This window comes from Sciurus carolinensis, chromosome 5 (assembly GCF_902686445.1).
Source record: "Sciurus carolinensis chromosome 5, mSciCar1.2, whole genome shotgun sequence".
Classification (NCBI taxonomy): Eukaryota; Metazoa; Chordata; class Mammalia; order Rodentia; family Sciuridae; genus Sciurus; species Sciurus carolinensis.
In genome coordinates, this window is record NC_062217.1 from 165,696,076 (window position 1) to 165,704,864 (window position 8,789).

An 8,789-nucleotide genomic window follows, 5' to 3' on the forward strand; every position below is an offset into this window, starting at 1 on the left:
GAGTCTGGCTTTGAACTCTTAATCCTCCTGCCTCAGCCTCCTGAGCTGCTGGGATTATAGGTGTGGGTTAATATATTCTATTTTTATCTCAAAAGAATACATACTTGGGGGCTGGGGTTGTGGCTCAGTGATGGAGTGTTTGCCTAGCATGTGTGAGGCACTGGGTTCAATTCTCAGCACCACATATAAATGAATAAATGGGACAAAAGTCCATCAACAACTACAAAAAAAAAAAAAAAAAAAAAAAGAATACGTGCTTGGGTTGGAGCCGCCACGTGTTGGTTGAGTGGTAAGATCCTAGGAAAGGGAGAGGCATCCGCGCCCGGCTGCAGGGAGGAGCCTGGCGCCACCACCTTGTGGAGCTTGGGCTTCCCCCTCTGCAGACACTCTTTACTTGCTGTTACCTCAGAAGGAAGGTGTGTCTTTTCAGTATTTGGGGCTCCATGGAGGCGACCGTGAAGAGTGAGCAGTAGAGCGTCTTTCCTTTGCCTCCTCTCCTTTCTCGTTTGACTGACTTCCCCTTCTTCAGAATTTTTTGCACCATTTCCTCAAGATGTCTTCTTGGCACCTGTCAGTAACTCTTGTTCTGATGTCACTGGCGCACCTGAGCAAAGGAGTTATCTTCCATTCTGTCAGGGAGTCAGGTATTTCTCTCTATCCACTTGCGGACTTGCGGCTGAGAAGGACAGTTCTGCTAAACCATTTACTTGTTTTTTGTTGGTTTGTTTTCAGTACTGGGGATAGAACCCAGGGGCACTTTGCCACATCCCCAGCCCTTTTTAACTTTTAATCTGAGACAGGCTCTTGCCAAGTTGCTTACAGTCTCACTAAGTTGCTGAGGCCGACCTCAAACCTGTGATCCTCCTGCCTCAGCCTCCTGAGTCACTGAGATCACAGGAGTGCAATGGTGAGTGAATGGACTTCCACTGTGGTGTTTTTGGTAATGTGTGAAACTGGTGTAAACCCTCAACTTTATGTTCTTAATACCTCCCACTACCCGATGAGTCAGACGGAACCTCGAAATGACACCGAGCATATGACCTGGAGGGGACCCATCACTGAAATGCACCATCATTAGTGAAAACCTCTCTGGTCTTCTACTTTCTGACTTAAAAATGTTCTATTTTGCCTGTTGTGAGAGAGGAATCTGTTGTTCTGATGTTAGGGAAATGCCGCATGCTTACTTTCTGGCTTTGGTGTTAGCTCTTTTCTGGAGCATCTTGGATGTTTCTTCTTCCTCATGCTCTAAAGAAAACTATGAATTGTTCTTTTTTTTTTTTTTTTTTTTTTTTTTTTTTTTATGCACTCGACCTTTTGGCTCTGATTCCGCCTGTAAAATTTAGGTCTTTTTTGTTGCCCCTTGTTCCCCTTTGTTGCTTGTTTTAAAAGGGCAATACTTTCCCACATTAGGTGTTAGTTATGACTTTTAAAAACCCCATGATTACTCTCACACATGCAGAGAGTCTTGGTGTTATTTTTAGCACACAGCAAGCCTGTTGCTTTAGATTATATTAATAATGGAAATAAGTGAGTTTCTCAACTCTGCTCTGTTTTTCCCTCTTACGCATTTGATAAATATTTACAAAATATCTCTGAAATGATTTTCTTTCCTTTTCTTTCTCTCTTTCTTTTTCTTTTTTTTTTTTTTTTTCCATTTTGGTGGTACTGGGATTGCAACCCAGGGGTACTCTACCTCTGAGCCATGTCCCTAACTCTCTTGCTAAATTACTGAGATTGGCCTCCAACTTGCAATCCTCCTACCTCAGCCTCCTAAATCACTGGGATTACAGGTGTGTGCCACTGTGCCAAACAGAAATGATTGTTTTAAATAGATATTCTAATTTGTTCAAGAACTTCATAGAGTATAACATCATGGATAGATTGTGACAAGTGTCTGATTTATATTTATCTTATTTTGATATATATTGTGAATATGTATATTGTGAATATGAATATATGTATTGTGAATAGAGAAAGGATTCACATTTTGTCGGGTAATTTGGATGGATAGGGAGTGATGGGGAAAGGAGAAGAGAGTAGGCAAACTGGTGCTGGAATCTGGTTGGTGCTATGGGCTGAACTGTGTCCCCCTAAAATTTGTGTGTTGAATTCCTAATCCCTCATAGATTATGACAGCATTTGGAGACAGGTACCTCAAAGAGCTGACTAAAATAAAATGAGGTCAGTAGGATGGACCCTAGTTCTATTTTTCTCTTTCTTTCTTTTCTTATTTATTTATTTTTGTTGGATTGAACCCAGGGGTGCTTAAACACTGAGCCACATCCCAGCCTTTTTTGTAAATTTCGAGACGGGGTCTCACCAGGTTGCTAACAGCCTGCTAAATTGCTGAGCCTGGCTTTGAACCTGTGATCCTCCTGCCTCAGCTTCCTAAGCTGCTGGGGTTGAGGGTATGCGTCACTGTGTGGGGCTGGACCCTAGTTCAATATGAGGAGTGTCCTTATAAGAAGAGGAGATTAGGACACACACAGTAGACTGAAAGACAAGAATGTGAAGACACAGCACGAGGAAGCCAACCAAAAGCCAAGGAGAGAGGCCTCAGGAGAAATCAACCTTGACCTTGGCTTCCAGCCTCTACCACCATGAGGCCATACACTTCTGTCGACTAAGCCTATGGCACTTTGTCACAGCAGCTCCAGCAGGTTCGCACAGCGGGGTCCCCACCACCTGCTCTTCCCTGCCCTGGAGCTCAGCTTGAAGGGCAGCGGTGTGGGGAGAAAAGGAGTGGCAGAGCTATCTGTCTGGACATCTGCTGGATACAGCTTTGAAAGCTCTGAGCAAGTCATCAGATAAGGTTGGCCGGCAGAGAAGGAACCCTTCCTGAGGACAGGCAAGGGGAGAAGTGTGGGCAGGGGCAGGACACATTCGGGCTGGCTGGCCGGGGGGCTGGTGCGCACATCCACACTTCAGTGATTTGGTTGTCGTCACCCTCGGATCCCTGATGGCCAATGTTCTACTTTTCCTTAAGAGTAAATAGATCTGTAGCCTCTAAAAATAGAAGGAAACAGTACAATTAATTTGTGCAGGCTTCTGTTACTCTCTGCATGACTTTTTCTGAGTGACATAAGGAATTGGTGTGTTCAAAGAGGCAGTAAAAGAAAATAAAGCCATCCATCCCAAAAGGCTGCAAATCTTCCCCAGGAGCTGGGCATGGTGGGGCACATCTGTAATCCCAGTCACTCAGGAGGCTGAGGCAGGAGGAGTGTAGTTTTGAGGCCAGTCTCTGTACCTGAGCAAGACCCTGTCACAAAATGAAAACTAAAAAGGGCTGGGGATAGAGCTTGGGGGCAGAGTGCCCAGGGTTTGATCCCCAGGACTGCACTAAAAAAAAAATCAACAAATAAAAGCAAACTGCCCCTGGACTTGTTCTGGGTTTAACAGTTCCTTCCTCCTCCTGCCAAATTCATGTCCACCAGGAACCTGTAAATGTGACCTTACTTGAAAATGGGGCTGTTTCCAGATGGAAGTAGTTGTTAAAATGAGACTGACATCCAATATGATGGGTGTCCTTTCAGGAAGAGGAGACCTGAATGTAGACGAAGACGAAAAGGCTTTGTGGCAATGAAGGCGAAGATTAGAATGTCACAACTGCAAGGCAAGGATTACCAGAAGCCACCAGAAACTAGGAAGAAGCAAGGGAGGATCTCCCAGACAGCCCTTAAAGACAGCATGGGGGTGCGGAGCAGGGCCAGGCTCTGTTCAACCGGGACATGGAGTTGGAGGCTGGCGCTGCAGCCTCTTCGACTGCGGATCTGGCCATCCCAGAGGAGATATTGATCACAGATATCTAAAAATGGGATCAGATGTTGAGAGTGACCAATCTTCTGGAAGTCATCTGATGAAGTCCAGTCACCGACAGGTGTTTGTCTCAGAAATCATAAACATAGATGGATCTCAATGGAGCTTCACTCTTAAAGGATTTAAAACATGCAAACATAGTAACCTTGCAAGACATCATTTACACAGATAAATCTTTGACTCTGATCCTTGAGTATCTGATATTTCTAAACCAAATTCTACATGGATTAACTTATTGCCACAGAAGAATGGTGTTGCATCGAGACTTGAAACCACAGAACCTTCTCATTAATAAAAAAGGGAAGACTGATCCTGGGCCAACATGTTGAAGATTTGGACCTACATTTTCTTCTATAAGATGAAGGGTCTCTGGTCTGATTCTGAGGTCCTTGATCCATTTTGAGTTGAGTTTTGTGCAGGGTGAGAGATAGGGGTTTGGGTTCATTCTGCTGCATATGGATTTCCAGTTTTCCCAGCACCATTTGTTGAAGAGGCTATCTTTTCTCCATTGCATATTTTTGGCCCCTTTTTCTAGTATGAGAAAATTGTATTTATTTGGGTTTGTGTCCATGTCCTCTATTCTGTACCATTGATCTACCTATTTTGGTGCCAATACCATGCTGTTTTTGTTAGTATAGCTTTGTAGTATAGTTAAAGGTCTGGTATTGCGATATCCCCTGCTTTGCTGTTCCTGCTAAGGATTGCTTTAGCTATTCTGGGTTTCTTATTCTTCCAGATGAATTTCATGTTTTCTTGCTCTATTTTAGTGAGGTACCTCAATTGGGATTTTAATTGGAATTGCATTGAATCTGTATAGCACTTTTGGTAGTATGGCCATAGACTTCCTTAACAGGACTCCCATAGCACAAGAAATAAAAGCAAGAATCAATAACTGGGATAGATTCAAACTAAAAAGTTTTCTCTCAGTGAAGGAAACTATCAGCAATGTGAAGAGAGAGCCTACAGAGTGGGAGAAAATCTTTGCCTCTCATACTTCATATCGAGCACTGATTTCCAGAATATATAAAGAACACAAAAAACTCTACACCAAGAATACAAAAAATCCAATCAACAAATGGGCTAAGGAAATGAACAGACACTTCACAGAAGATCATCTACAAGCAATCAACAGACATATAAAAAAATGTTCAACTTCTCTAGTAATAAGAGAAATGCAAATCAAAACTACTCTAAGACTTCATCCCACCCCAATTAGAATGGCGATTATCAAGAATACAAGCAACAACAGGTGTTGGAGAGGATGTGGGGAAAAAGGTACACTCATACATTGCTGGTGGGGCTGCAAATTAGTGCAGCCACTCTGGAAAGCAGTGTGGAGATTCCTCAGAAAACTTGGAATGGACCCACCATTTGACCCAGCTATCCCACTCCTCAGCCTCTACCCAAAGGACTTAAAATCAGCATACTACAGAGATGCAGCCACATCAATGTTCATAGCTGCGCAATTCACAATAGCCAGATTGTGGAATCAACCTAGATGTCCTTCAATTGATGAATGGATAAAGAAACTGTGGTATATATATATATACAATGGAATATTACTCAGCCATAAAGAATAAAATGATGGCATTTGCAGGCAAATGGATGAAATTTGAGAATATCATGCTAAGTGAGATAAGCCAATCTCAAAAACCAAAGGAAGAATGATCTCACTGATAAGTAGATGATGACACATAATGGGGGTAGGAGGGGGCAAGAATGGAGGAAGGAGGGACTATAAAGAGGGAAAAGAGGGGTGGGAGGGGTGGGTGGAGGGAAAAAATAACAGAATGAATCAAACATCATTACCCTATGTTAATGTATGATTACACAAATGGTATACCTTTACTCCATGTAAAAATAGAGAAACAACATGTATCCCATTTTGTTTATAATAAAAATAAATTTAAAAAAATAAATAAAAATAAGAAAAGGGAAATTAAAAGTAAAAAAAAAAAAAAAAAAAAAGACAGCATGGCCCTGCCAACACTTGGATTTTGAACTTCCATCCTCCGAAATTGTGAGAGAATAGATTTCTATTGTTTGGAGTCACCCAGGTTATGGTGCCCTGTCTGGCAGCCCTGGGAAACTGAGAGCAGGGTCAAGCACAGTGCCCGACAGGTGCCTCCTGACATCCAGGGTCACCTGTAGCTGCAGGTCCACGTGAGCCATTTCAAACCAGTGCTGAGGACTATGCAAGTGGTGAGGTGCCTGGTCTAGGCCTCCAGAAACAGTTCTCCCCATCTCCTTCAACGCACTGCATGCTAAGTGGAAACGGGCTGCTGAGACCCCATGGACACCGGTGCATCGGGCTGGTGTTCCAGGAAGTGGGAGAAGGAACACCGCCAATGCCCCAGGCGAGCAGAACTCACAAGTTTTATTTAAGAAAGCAATGGAAACCCGATTTCTCCGGAGAGACAGGACCTCGGAGCCCCACCTGTAGCAGGGGTGCCATGCACCCTTCTCAGGGCCCTGAGTTGCTCTTTTCCATCAATCATGTCTTTCCTTTCTTCCCCGATATGCGCCTAGGAGCACAAATGCAGAAGTTCTTTAAACATTTTTTGAAAAGTAACTGTCAGCAACCCTTTGTTCTCTCCTTGCAAAACAATCCTCACCCTCAAGTCCCTCATCATGTTCACCCATGTTGACTGCTTGATTTAAAAGAAAATGATCATTAGCCGATTTTCTCATGGCCGACCCTCCTCATTCTCGCCTCCACTGACTGCCTGACTCTCCTGCCTCACCTTGAGAACCGCTCTGGAGGGAATGAGCCAGGAAATACGGTAACACATAGAGCTTTCAGACTCTATGTGCATTCCAGTCTCTGAGGGGATTATTTTTCCTCCGGTGTAAAGAATCTTCCATACAGTTTTCCGAACCATCGGAATAGCGGTTTAGGAATGTAAATCAGCTAACTTTCAAAAAAACTGTTCCTTTATGAGACAGAATTATCAGTTAGCAACAGGTATAGGAAGGTAAGTACTGGAATTGTAATGTTTTCTTCAATCTTTTCTTTTTCTTCTTCTTCTTTTTTAATTTTTTTAGTTGGGGGTCTTGCTATGTTGCCCAGGGTGGCCTTGAACTCTTGGGCTCAAGTTATCCTCCCATCTCAGCTTCCCAGATAACTGGGACTGTAGGCAAGTGCCACCATGCCTAGCTTGTTTTCTTAAATCTTTTAGAGATAACCTGAAGTATGAAGCCCTGGCTTTCATGTTTACTGACTGGATGGAATGCTTATCTTTTTTGCCAAAAGGGATTGCGTGAAGATTAGCAAGGTGTACGTTTGAAGTTGATTGTAAGTGAACTAGCTTCATTGTAGGCTGGGAATTACCCAAGAGGCTGGGTGGTGCGGTGGGAATGATGTTGAATTAGAAATTCTGAGGTTGGCTTCTAGGAAGCCTGATATCAGAAATCTACTGCCTGACATAGTCAAATCGCGGCAACTTGCTGGGTCTTTGTGACGGTGACGGCTGCAATTCTCTAGCCTGGATGGAATGGATGGAGCGAGGAGGGAGGCATTGGCTCTTGCAGTGAGAGCATAGTATCTCCCCAAAAGATGTCCAAGTCCTAATTCTTTGGTTACTGTGGATGCGCTTTATTGGAAAACAGGGTCTTTGCAGATGCAATGAACTTAAAGATCTTAGGATGAGATTTAGGTGGGTCCTAAATTCAATGGTTGGTGTCCTTAGAGGAGACACAGGGGAGAAGGCCATGGGGAAGAGTGAGGACAAAGCCAGAGATGGGAGTGATGTGCTATAGGCCAAGGAACACCAAGGACTGAGGGAGCCACCAGGATTGAGAGGAAGGTATGAACTGGATTCTTTCTCAGAGCTTCCAGAAGTAACCACCCCTGCTGACACCTTGACTTTGAACTTCCGGTCTCCAGAACAGTGAGAGAATATATTTCTGTTGTTTAAAGCCGCCAGGTTTGTGGCCATTTTTATGGCAGCCCTAGCACATGAATATATCCCCCTCCAGGTGAGGAGGGCACCATCATGTAAGGTCCTCTCCCTTGGTGACCAACAGGTAATCATTACCCACCTGAGACAAGAAGCCAGGCTAAACACATACAGAATTCTAATAAGAGTTGTGTTCGTTTCCTATGGCAGCTGTAACAAATTACCACAAGCCTGGTAAGGTAAAACCACTCATTTTAACTGTTTTATATGGTCCAGGAACTCAGAAGTTCACGAACAGTCTTGCTGGGCCAAAATCAAGGTGTCGACAGGGTCTTGTTCCAGACTCTAGGAGAGAATCAATTCCCTGCCTCTTCCAGCTCTGGTAGCTACTAGCCCTGACTGCTGGCCACACCACGCCCATCTTCAAGGCCAGCATCTTCACATCTCTTTCAACTCTGTCTTCACATGGTGGCCCCTGTGTATGTCAGATCTCCCTCTGATAATCCATGCAATTATCCTGCCCACCTGGATAATTCAGGTTAAAATCCCGAATCATATTTTCAAAAACCACTTTCCACATAGGCAACTACATGTTCCTAATATCTTTGTGGTCATTGTTTAGTTAGTCACAGGGGTTTAGATGGTACTTTCATTAACATGCCAGATAAAGCCATACAGTGACGGGGCTGGAAAACTTACCTTCATTTAACTTACTCTTTACCTCCTACCACTCACAGTGGAGTTGGGGTGGGTTGGGGCAAGCCCTCCTAGTTTAGGTCTTCAGAGAATATTCTGAATGGATACTACCTATTTTTCTAGTCTATTTCCTGCACTCCTTCAATCCCCCTTCCAGTGTGACAAGTCCCATCTCCTGCCTTGAAACTTCTACCCTTGCCCACAGTTTAGGATCTGCCCCTTCTCTCCCCAGGAATCCGGTGATCTCTTCCAATTTAGCTCTGATGTCTCTAGGTTGGGGCTATAAGCTTGGACTCCTTGGTTGGGGGTAGACTGTGGTAACTTGCTGCCCCCAGCAGCAGTACCCTGTCCTCATGTGACCATGACCAGGTTTCTCAT